The sequence below is a fragment of the Camelus dromedarius genome, chromosome 6 (assembly GCF_036321535.1).
Source record: "Camelus dromedarius isolate mCamDro1 chromosome 6, mCamDro1.pat, whole genome shotgun sequence".
Lineage (NCBI taxonomy): Eukaryota > Metazoa > Chordata > Mammalia > Artiodactyla > Camelidae > Camelus > Camelus dromedarius.
The window spans coordinates 31985075-31996445 of NC_087441.1; the positions used below are offsets into that span (position 1 = coordinate 31985075).

Below are 11371 nucleotides of genomic sequence, written 5' to 3' on the forward strand. Positions count from 1 at the left end.
TGCAGCTTAAGGGGAACAAAAAACTTGTCCTCTCCCTGACCCTTTCCTTCCCATTCTTCTTCCTCTATCCCAAAATGTCTTCCTCACCATATGATTGTTCCTGGAAACGGCATTAGAAAGGGAACCCATCACTGGCTATGAGCACTTCACATGAAATTAGTTTTAACCACCAGTTGTGGAGAAAACACAAATGCGAGTCTTGCTTTCCCAGCATGCGCCATCCTGTGGTTTGCTACCTGAGGTCAGAGCAGTGGGAGGGCCAGAGGAGGACCGTCTAAACAAGGGGGAGACGCGATGAAGAAATGGAATGGGCACATCTCCATGTTACTGTTTATAGCAACCACCGTGACCCGTATTAGATTTCTCCAGCCAAAAGGAATATATTTTGGAGGAGGCCACTAATAACCAGTCCCATTTTTACTACCTGGTATCAAACATTTTGTTCACTATTCATTGGAAAAATGAAAAATATCCTAATTGGAATTAAGGTCTTCCTCTCAAGCTCCCTCTACCATTCACAGAAAGCTCTAGTACCTTCTGTAGAAGTATCCCAGTTAAAATTCCTATTAGTATTAAAAACGTTATCATTTGCAACCTACAACTCATCAATATTTATAATCATCAATATTTGTATTTGGAAAAAAAAATCCTTAAATTTCCAAGCATTGCAGTAGGTCCCTTAACATCATTAAAATTCAAATACTTTTGACTCAATTATTACAACCATTGAAGTACATTGGCTTAATCTGACAATCATTCTTTCAACCTTGAGATTTATTACCTAATGTCCTGTTCTCTTTCATGAGTCCCATGAATTGATTTTTGTTCATGTGCCACAGAGACTTTCCAGGTATCTAAATTCTTGCACATTTTTATTCAAAGACAATGTTGCCTTGTGATTTTAAGCCCCGTGTTAGGCCTGAATTCTTAAATGAGTGCGATTTTTGTTGTTGTTAAGACATCAAACTATTTTCTTAAGTCTATGAGACAACGGTGTCTAAACTTTACAGTCACCTAAAATTTGGCTCCTTCATAAATCCAGTACACAAAACTTTAGATTTATTTTTTTAAAGACAAATTAGGAAGTAATTAGGGATGCCACAAAATAGGTATTTATTTTATAACAGAATTCCCTAAAAAAAATCTTTCAAATAGCACTCTGTTGTTTAATTTATAGTAAACAGCTTTAATACTTTTCCAAAATCCAGTTATTGTACAAAATCAGATGGTTTTCTTAGATTCTGAGATACCATTGTTTCTAAGCTTAAATACCACTGATAATAAATGAAAGACTTTTAGTCATAAAGTAGGTCAAAAATTACAAGAAATCTTAAGTAGTATGACCACTGAGGGTACAGGAAACACAGGATTGTCCAAAGTATAGGAATTTTTTAAAATGTATTAATTCCAGCAGAGTTCCTTTCTAATTGTAGCATATTTATTCCACCAAATCTGTTTAATTAGCACATCCCTTGGCAGTTTGTTATCTTGTATGAACATTTGTTAATTTTTACTAGATTCCATATGTAAAATTCCAAGCGATAGATTAAATGTGTTAATTGTATGAAAACGTATCTATTAAATCTAGTTTTTTGTCTACTTTCTCCTCACCTCACTTTTCTTTAGAAATATATTAGGAAAAAAAAGAATTTTTACTGATTATTTTTCAAACAGAACTCACAGTGCCGTGTGTGACTTTGTGGAAAGTCCTAGTCCCACAGTATCCGTCTTTTTGTCCACATCGTTATGTTCTGAGTAGACAAGAAACAGTAGTTAGGGGCTACATGTGAGCATGGATTCAGATTCCCCAGGAAAGTGATACAAAGAGACAACTCCCACACAGGTTAAATTCGACCCAAACTGAAAGCGAGGTTGCTCTGTTATCTCCTCACACATCGCATGCCATTGCCTTCTACTGGGCTTACTGTGAGGCCACGTATCGGAGCCTGTAGGACGCCCATAAGAGCGGCTGCCGTGTAGTTCTAAATATTCTTTCAGTCTTTCATCAGCCCCTCTCCCCTCCCTTTCTCTCTGAGGCTTTCCAGAGATCCAGGACAGGCATTCCTACTGACCCAGTGGCACAGCCAGCCCAGGCCATGTGCAAATGAAAAATCTGCTAATTTAAAAGATAACCCTCTATTCTGGATTTTCACGCTGGCACCTCTCTTTTCCTGTTTTTCCAGACAAACTGGGAAAGATATATACAATTTAACTAAGCCAAACCATTATGGAGGTTGCAAAGTTTTATTTCCTGTGAAGAACCAAGGTTTAATTAGCTAAAAAGGAAGTGAACGGAAGAATGATAAGTGAAAGTTGGTCTCTGTCTCTCTAGTGAGATTATCCTCAGTACCTCTGAACTCTATTATCCAAACAATGAGAGAATGGCGTGACTTGGAGCCTCCGATAATCTCATACTCATTATTGCTCATATAAAGTTGTGAAGAGGCTGTCAGCTATTGCAGTGGCTTTGGACTAAGGAGAAGCAAACCTCAAAAGGTTTGTGATCTGGAAGAAGTTCTGATACGCTTCCAGAATTTGGCTGCTTCTCCAAAGCTTATCCGAACTATCTGAACCTTTTAAGTCCTCAGAATTGGCCTGGACATTTCTGGCTCTTTCTCACTGGACCTGGCTTGGAACTACACAAGGATGGCCTTTTATAAAGATTTTTGGGACCTCTGGTTCTGATGCTGCTTGCAAACCGCAAACTAAAATTAACAAATCAAAAAAAATGCATTTTAATTGTTTTATAACATCAGTAGGATTTTGGATTTTTGTAAAAACGTATTTTTAATACTCACATAATTTACTGATCTTTTTATAATAATTTGATCCTATGAACTAAGGTAACCAGTTGTTCAGTTTGTCAAGAACTGAGAAGTTTCCTTAGATGTGAGTCTTTTCAATTCCAAAATGGGGAATGTACCAGGTAAACTGAGACAAGCTGCAGTACGAACTTCTCAGCAGTAGACCAAATTCTGGCTAAAGTCCAAAGTAGAATGTAATGAATAACATATCTAGTAATGCCTTTTAGATTATACATTTATCTGTGTTAATCATTATATTATTAGAGTTTTGACCTTAGCCAAAGACTTTAAAAGATAATTCTTTTTCCTACTGGCTCTGCTGTGCTAGCTACAACCATGTCTGATCTACTGGTGGGTACAATAAAGGCATAATCTTACACACAAATAAGTAATGATATTAGGGGAAAAGTATAAAAGAAATTTTGAATTTTTATTTGATATCATGACCATAAACTAAAACTCCACCTTAATAAAATCAAAAAGCAAAAGGAAAATTATATTTAAATAATTACTCCATGGAGTGTTTTTAAGATAGTTTCAGAGGCTTAAGATACAGCCTAGTAAAAAATAATGATCCTGAGAATTATAAGCTACCACTGAGCTTTTATTTTTCTCCAGAGTGAGATCAGTTTAATATTTTCTTAGAACACACAGATTTTTAGAATCCATGGTTTATTACTTTATTTCTTGGTCCTTGCAGAACAGAACCATAGAATTTCCTTTAAATGGTCTTCAGTGAAAGCCCTGCCCTCTTTGTCCCTTCCTTTAAGCTCATTTCTTCCAAAACTGCTTTAACGTTCTTTCCCCAACTATAAGGGCCCTGGGACTACAGTGATCATAGAATTTATTGCCCTCACCAAGACACTTTTGAAAGTGAAAAGGGTACTATTAATAATTAAACTAGGAGAACATAAATCTGAGACTGTCCAAGGCATACACTATGAATGGTCACCCCTTAAATCTACAAAGTGTGTAGATGACAGTCGTAGAATTGGGTTCTGAGTCCCCCATGCATATCCTTATTTAATTACTAGTGCTCTCTTCTCTCCCCTCCCCACCTACACTCCACACACAAACACAAATTCTTTTTCCTTCCCTGTATACCTCCTAAATTCCTCTTGATACCAGATTCTTCAATTAGCCAGTGTTCTCAGGAATCTCAGGAAGCAGGTCTGTTCCACTCCTGTCATAATCATTGGTCTCTGCTTACTTGCCATTTCCCTCTCTATCCCTTCCTGCTTTCTTGCTTTCTATGTATTTTATTTTTAAACTCTAGAATTTGGGTATGGTCATGGTATAGAGGAGGAATTATTTTTCTATAATAGTAATATTTTCCCTTTAGTGATCTTTGAATTTTTGGGTCTTTAAATACTTCACTTTTTTTTTTTTAATATCTTGGAAGAAACTGTTTCTTCTTTTATAGTCAGTCTCTTCTGTGAAAAAATTAGAATGAACTTTCCCGTGTTGAGACAGTCTTCCTCTCACCTCTTAGTTTGAGAATTACAGTCCTCGAGACTTGTGAGTCCAAAAGTAGACTAGGCCCTTTTCTCCCAGGGGACCTTGTAACTCACATGATGTACCCACAACTGGTGGTAGGCTGCTCAGTTTCCAGAGTTCCCTCCATTGGTACATAAGTTAGACCTCTTACAAAATCTCCATAACCTAGCAAGAAAAAGGCATCAAAATCAACCTATAGTAAAATGAAAAACAAAAATCATCAATATAGTTGCTCTGAAATTTTTTTCAAGTAAGTAGTTGAACAGGAATTTCCTTTTAATTTCTATATAATGACTCAGTTCTATGATGATATTTGAGATGTATCATGATTGGCTTTTTATTAGTATCTAATATATTATTAAGAATCAATCTCTCTCTCTCTCTCTGACCCACATTACACCTAAACACATAATGAAAAACCAGCACAGTATGCCAGTCTTCGAGGCTCTTGTCCCAATTCTCCCTTTAAAACAGCCATGTATTTGATTTTTTAAAATATGTGCTTCATCTTTGGAGGTGACAATGGGGTTATCATCTGGCTTTTTATCCCACAATCATCTTCGCCTATAGTGGTACCTCTCATCACCTATCCCTCACCTTTGGGATGTTCTGAGATGTAAATCCACTTGCTTCGCAACTTTTCCCCTGCTGGCTGACATCATTTTCTAAAATTGCCCAGTCTGTTACCACTCAGCCTTCTGCTTCCTAGCCTCCTAAATGTTGTTTCCCTTGTTTCTTACATTCTTCATCTTTGTGTATCTTTTCAGAGTCTTTGGAGTGGGTTTTCTGGTGGGTTTGATCCACTATCTTTAACCCAGAGTTTCAATTTAATCTCTCTGGATCTCAACTTTTTCATCTCTAAGTTGACCAAGTTGGATAAGATTTTTCTCTGCGATCATTTCCAAATATTCTGAGGCTATGAACTCCAAATAGTATGTTGCACAATTATTTTTAAAGCCATTAAATTGACCTCAAAATTAACATTGCATTTGTTAGACCCTATATACACTACCTGTAGAATAAAGTTTTAGTCTCTCATTTAAAGCCCTGTGTAACCTGAATCAATCTTCTCTTAAAAATATCAAACCCCTCCTAAAAAAAGAAAAAAAAAAAAAAAAGGAAACATAACTTTCTATCTGTTCATGATGTCAATCTCTGTAAGTCAATGTAGTTTCCTAAACAGTTACTTAATGTAATAACACTGCTGTATCCTTAGAGTTTAGCTCAGGTCCTGCTCCTTACACATGCTTTGAATAAAATAAGGAATGACATATGCCATTGTTCAGGGTCATGAGTTTCAACAGATAGAAGATACGACCTTAAAATGGGTGTTTTAGTTATGTGAAAGAATTAGTGCTCCTCCCAGAGAAATGATCTATTTACCAGTCAGTAGAGTGAAAAGACCTGAAAAAGTGTTTCTTGGATTAAAACCCTAAATTTTTAGTTTTTGTCTCATCAGACTGGTAGAGAGTAGTAGGGAAGGAAGGGTAAAGTACATTTGATTTAGCCACAAATATCCACTGTTCTCTACATTTCTATAGCCCCATTCTGTTTTGTGTTCACATTAGAAGGCAGGAGAAGCAAGCAGGGATGTAGAATATATATACTCTTCTTGACCCTGTTCCAGATTATTCTCCCTCTGTACTCCTCTGGGGCCTGAAAAGAGTCACAGTTCAGAGCAAAAATGAACCAGATTTGCTATCAGATGGGGACCTGGTCTGCACCTCCCTCCTCCAGCTCAGTGTCTGCCACTTTGAACCTGACTTGGTCATGTCCAAAGGTTGCATTCTGTGTGGCTTATCCAGAAAATGGCTTCCCTCCCTACAGGTGCCATTTGACCTGAGGGAGGAGAGATGATCACAACCAAACTGTGATGACTGGCACGTTATTCCTGGCCTGGGCTTAGGTCCAATGGTTGTTGTCAAGCAAATTAAACCTAACTTTTTGTTGCTTTTAGAGCCATTCTTTACCTCGCTATGTTGCACAGACCTTAAACACTCTCAACTGTGGAGAAAGGCTGCCTTTCTGGCACTGGGTAAAATGGCAGGCACACCAAGTGAGCTCTCTAACCCTTGATTGATAATGGCAACAAGTCATGCCAGTCATTCAGGAACTCCTCCTCCCCATCTCAAGTAACCCCATGGATGAGGGCTGGCACGGCCTCTTGCCTTTCAAACATTTCAGATACTGTTTCTTGCTTTTTGGCGAGAACACTCGCTGATGCTGGAAGAAGACCAAGATGTATCATGTTGTTGCTTTTTTCAATCCTGGCTTTGCTTTGATTTAGACAAAACGCTGCTTGATTTACTCAGAGTTGGGGGGAAAAACATCTCCCCCTTCTTCTCATTTTCCCTTCTCGTTTGGGGGCTCAAGGTGATGTCAGGAAGGCTATTAAGTGGCACCTTTTGAGATGGCATGCCAGACACATGGTAGTCAGATCCATTTCACTTGCACCTTAGTTAATGGGCTTTTTATGGTACACTTGTGCACATAGAGTTTATGGCTCATTTCCTAAATTACCATTCAGAGGAGGGGAAAAATCTCCCAGGACAGCATGATGTCCTATTGTGTTCAGGCAGGGATACTGTTTAGAAAATTTAGCACACCATTCATTGGATACCACTCGTGAAGGTATCAAAATGGAACCACCATACATTAATTTACAATTTCACACTGAGCAAAAATTCTTCAACGGAGTATTAGCCTAACAGGCAGCCCTCCCAGGTGATTTCTTGTCATCGATACAAAGCTGCTGTCATGCGTAAACTCACACTGGAAACCTTAGAACCAAACTTGACATAATCACAGTATCCTCCCCAATGACCCCAAATAGGCAACTGTTTACCTTACATGGTTTCATTTGCTTTTCTTGTGGGATCTAAGAGTCGATCAATTCTAAGTTCAGATCAAGTTGTGGTTCTTTCCCCTCATATGATCCCATTACTCGAGGAAATAAAGATCTCTCTCTTTCCTTGTACCCTCATTCCTTCAGAAAAATATGTTATTAATGAAACAGAAAGTAATAAAGGAAAGGGTGAAATCTGCACACTCATCTTTGTCAGCTCGCAAGTAGTCGTGTGCTTCCCAAGACATAGCATTAGGGGCCTGTTCTCATGACATCTGATGACTGAATTTAATTCCACGCTCATTTTATTTTCCTTAATCACTATAGAGGATGCTATCATTTTATTTTCAATTATTTATCAATACATTCAGTTTAGGCAGTATTAGTATTTTAGGTGTGAAAAAAATATGACAAGTAGGTCCCTTCTAAAAATATAGGGTAAGGAGGGATGAACTAGTGAATTTTTCAATTATAAAAATGTTAGTAAAGTAGCAGGATGACCAGGGAAAATGAAAGAACTAGAAAATCCCAAGAACCTAGAGAAAATTGTGAGAGAAAAAGAAGAGAATGAGGCTAAGGACCGATTATCTGTTCATTATATTTCAAAATGACAGAAGCAATTTGTGTAGAAACATTTTGTACCCAATAAGAAACTGAAGTGTGCAACAGATGGGCTGAGTGCCTAATGTTTGGACTCCACAGGCCTCTTAAATCATTAATATTAATCATTAAATGGCAATTCAAAAATATTGCACATATTTCTAATTGCTTTCCTAACATGTTGAAGTTTAGATAAGTAGAACAAAATTATAGATGAAAAACAATCTTGTATAAGTCTATCCATTCAGCTCCATTAGAAAAATATTTATATCAAAAAATAAAAAGGGAACCTGAATAGAGGTGGAAATTTCTAAAAACTTCTTCTTAGAGTCCTTGAATTTTAAAAGGAAATGATATAGTCATAAATACCATTGAGAGGTGGGTGGACCAGCTGTTCTCCATCTCCACTGAGGGAGTACAAGGGAAAAATAAGCTAATTCTCTAAGGAGATGATGTATTTTTTTTTAATTTATTTTTTTAAGTGCTATTTTATAATTTTTTTGGTGGGGGTACTTGGGGTTGAACCCAGGAAGTCGTGCATGCTAAGCATGTGCTCAACCACTGAACTATACCCTCTCCCCTTCTAAGGAGATGATTTAAATTAAACAGATGGGAGATTTATCTTGGAGCAAGGGCTGTGAAGAACTAGAATAAGATAACTAGGCAGCTCTTAAATGCTCTCTGGTAATTCCTGAAGTTGAGCCTCACCTTGCTTGGTCTGCATTGGTCTGGGAGTGTTTAGGTATGACAGAGGATAATCTGTGTAACTGGGCTTTTCCAGTGAGAGGACTTCAGATTCTTATTTAAAAATCAGGGGCCCAAATCAGTGGGAATACTGTTTTTACCTCTTTTGTCTTACATGGTATGTGGCCTGGTCTGGAGGACTAAGTCTCTTCATTCTTTTGGGTTGGGTTACTGGACTTGCATGACTTGCCTGGGCAGGTTCTGAAGCAGAATTTTTCCAATGACATTTAGGGAAATTTCTGTAGTTCAGGGGTCAATTTTCACTGAACCTTTTCTCCTTTTACCCTAACTGCTACCTGCTTATCCTCATCTTTCCTGGTTCTGGATCTGTTCAGATCAGTGAACAGTATACTCTGAAATTTTTATCAGGACTTTCCAGTTTGATAGTATTCAATTAGAATTTTTTAAAACTGTGAAAATGACTACCATCAAGACAATGATGTTGCCTTTTTCACTGAGACAAAGCCTGAATATTCTGTCTACAACATGTGTAAATTATAACAACTGTTGTAATGACTTAAATGTTAAGCTCCTGGTTTACCGATTCCCCTAGGCAAAACCGACTATTTTAAAGAATAAAAACCATCTTCCCTGGTTTCTGCAAATGCTAGCAAACCTCATTTATTGCTCCATTATCAGATTTTCTCACGTTCTCCACTAACTTCTCTCATTGTCCTGACCTCAGATTTTGCTTCTTTTTGTCTTGAGAAGTAGAAAGTATAACTTAAAAACAAATCAACAATCAACACAATTGATCTGTCTGTAAAGAGTATCCTGATTATAACAGAAACATCTAAAAAGGAAGCCAGCAATTAATATATCTAATACAAATTAATAGAACTTTAATGTATCTATACTGTGTATCAGCGCTTTCTACTGTAACAACCATTCACGTCACCTGAGGAGCTTATTAAAAGCACAGATTCCAGGGCACCACTGCTGGGAGGCTTCATTCCAGAGGTCTAGGAGGAAATCAGTGATCCTCCGGGTTTGGAAATCACAACCTTTGGTTAGTTCAGTGTACAGTTGTAGAATTTAAGATCCTAAAATTAGTAGTTACCAACAATACAGAGCAGATACAATTACAATAAAAAGTTAAAAAAAAAAAGAGATCCTCCTAAATTTTTGTTTTCCTCCAGTATACTCTCCTTCTTGATGATGCTTCTACTTTTGGCTGAATAAATTAAATGCTTATAAAGTGGGAGAGACCTTTCTTTTGCTATGGGATTAGCCAGCAAACCAATCAACAATCAATTGACCTGTTTTCCTTCTCTTCCTGTTTGCATTCCAAGCATGTTCCAGAGATGAAGTACAATTTGAGATCCGGCTGGGAAGTCAAGTGATGACAGGACGTGAGGAGAAGTCAGTCACCTCAACGCAGAGCTGTTAGAGAACGTAGAAGTACAGGTGTTTACTTGCTTGGCTGAGTTAAAGAAAGCATTAAGCTTCTGATTCCTTCAAGTCTACATGCAGACTAAACAGCCTTTGACCATCGTGTTAATGCATGTAGTACGAAAGTTCACATTTTGGATTTTTTGTTAAGGAATTTCCATTTTTCTGTGTTTCAGGAGTTTCTACAGATGCACTGATCGTTAATCGTGGACACTTATGTATTTGGTACAGTGGCCCCAGCAGCAATGGAAAGATACAAGAAGAAGGAGAGGCCTGAGATGTGACAAGAGAGGTTACCTACTAGGTACATAAGGTCAGAGAACTCTCCCAACTCCCAGGACTGGCTATGAATGTAGTCAGGCAACACTCAGCAGTGGGACTTGGGCAGGAATTACAGACGAGGTGGAGTGACAGGCAGCCAACATCTCTCTGTTCACAGGTAGCAAGGCCGCGGTCACTGGTATAGGGTTCAGGAGTCAGGTTCTAATTTCAAGGCTAGCAGCGGGTAGTGACAGGAGGAGGGGCTGGCAAGATTCTTGCTGGGTCAAAGCCATCATAGGGCACTGGATTCTGGGTATGGTTGGCAACACAAAGACCCCTAAATACCAAACTTCAGCAGAATAGAGGAAATGTGGATTGAGAGGTTTTGATTGATTTCAGGATGTACTGAGAACAAAGGGTAGGACATACTCTTGGTGGAAAATCAGTGAGCCAAACTGGGCAAGACAGAGGCTGTGGAATGAGTCAGGATGCCAAGAGCATCTGAACACTCTATAGAACATGATGCCAATGGTAGTCCTATCCTTGTTGGGAACAAAAGTATTTTTAAATGTTAGAGAAGAATATTCAATTCAGTTTGAAATTTTAAAAGGAAGAAACAACACAGGGCAGATTGAACCAATATTAAAAAAAAAACTATCTACAATTTATCCTTCGGAGCTAACATGAAAAATTACATTTCTACTGATGAATTCACTTATAGTCCTAAAAATCTCTTCATACCCATAACTACATACCCCCCCTACCCAAAACAGCTTGCCAAGCTTATTATGTAGGGTAAAGCCCAGACTCCTTAGTTAGCATTCAGATACATCTAGGTGATGATTCCAACCTCTTTTCTTATTTCATTCTTCCATGGTCCCTATGCTCTATTATCCAACTCCATTCTCCAGTTCCTGAACAAGTTTCACAACTTCACAACTTTGCTTCATTCAGTTGTTCCGTTAACTGAAAACATGCAACTCAAATAGTAACAGACTTCCATGATCACTCATCAACAAAGATGTCTTTTTCTTCTGTGTACTTTGATTTGTTCACTTAATTCTGTCTTGCAGTTAATTTGTCTCTCTCTTTTTCCTAGTTCGCTTGAGGCTTTGACCAAGCCAACCAGAAACTGAGCTCTTTTTATGAAGAGATTATGTTTTATTCATTGTTATAATCCCCAGTGTCTAGTACAGAGTTTTGTACATGGCAAAGACTCACATTTTAA

General features: G+C 37.9%; 1 long non-coding RNA gene across 1 annotated transcript; it reads right to left on the reverse strand.

Annotated features, from left to right (window-relative positions):
• Positions 1-1681: 1681 nt before the first annotated feature.
• LOC116154276 (uncharacterized) lies at positions 1682-9851 on the reverse strand. Its single transcript, XR_004138088.2, has 3 exons — positions 9750-9851; positions 4290-4466; positions 1682-1751 (listed from the first exon to the last, which is right to left on the reverse strand). It is a non-coding gene; the product is annotated as an uncharacterized LOC116154276 (long non-coding RNA).
• Positions 9852-11371: the final 1520 nt, after the last annotated feature.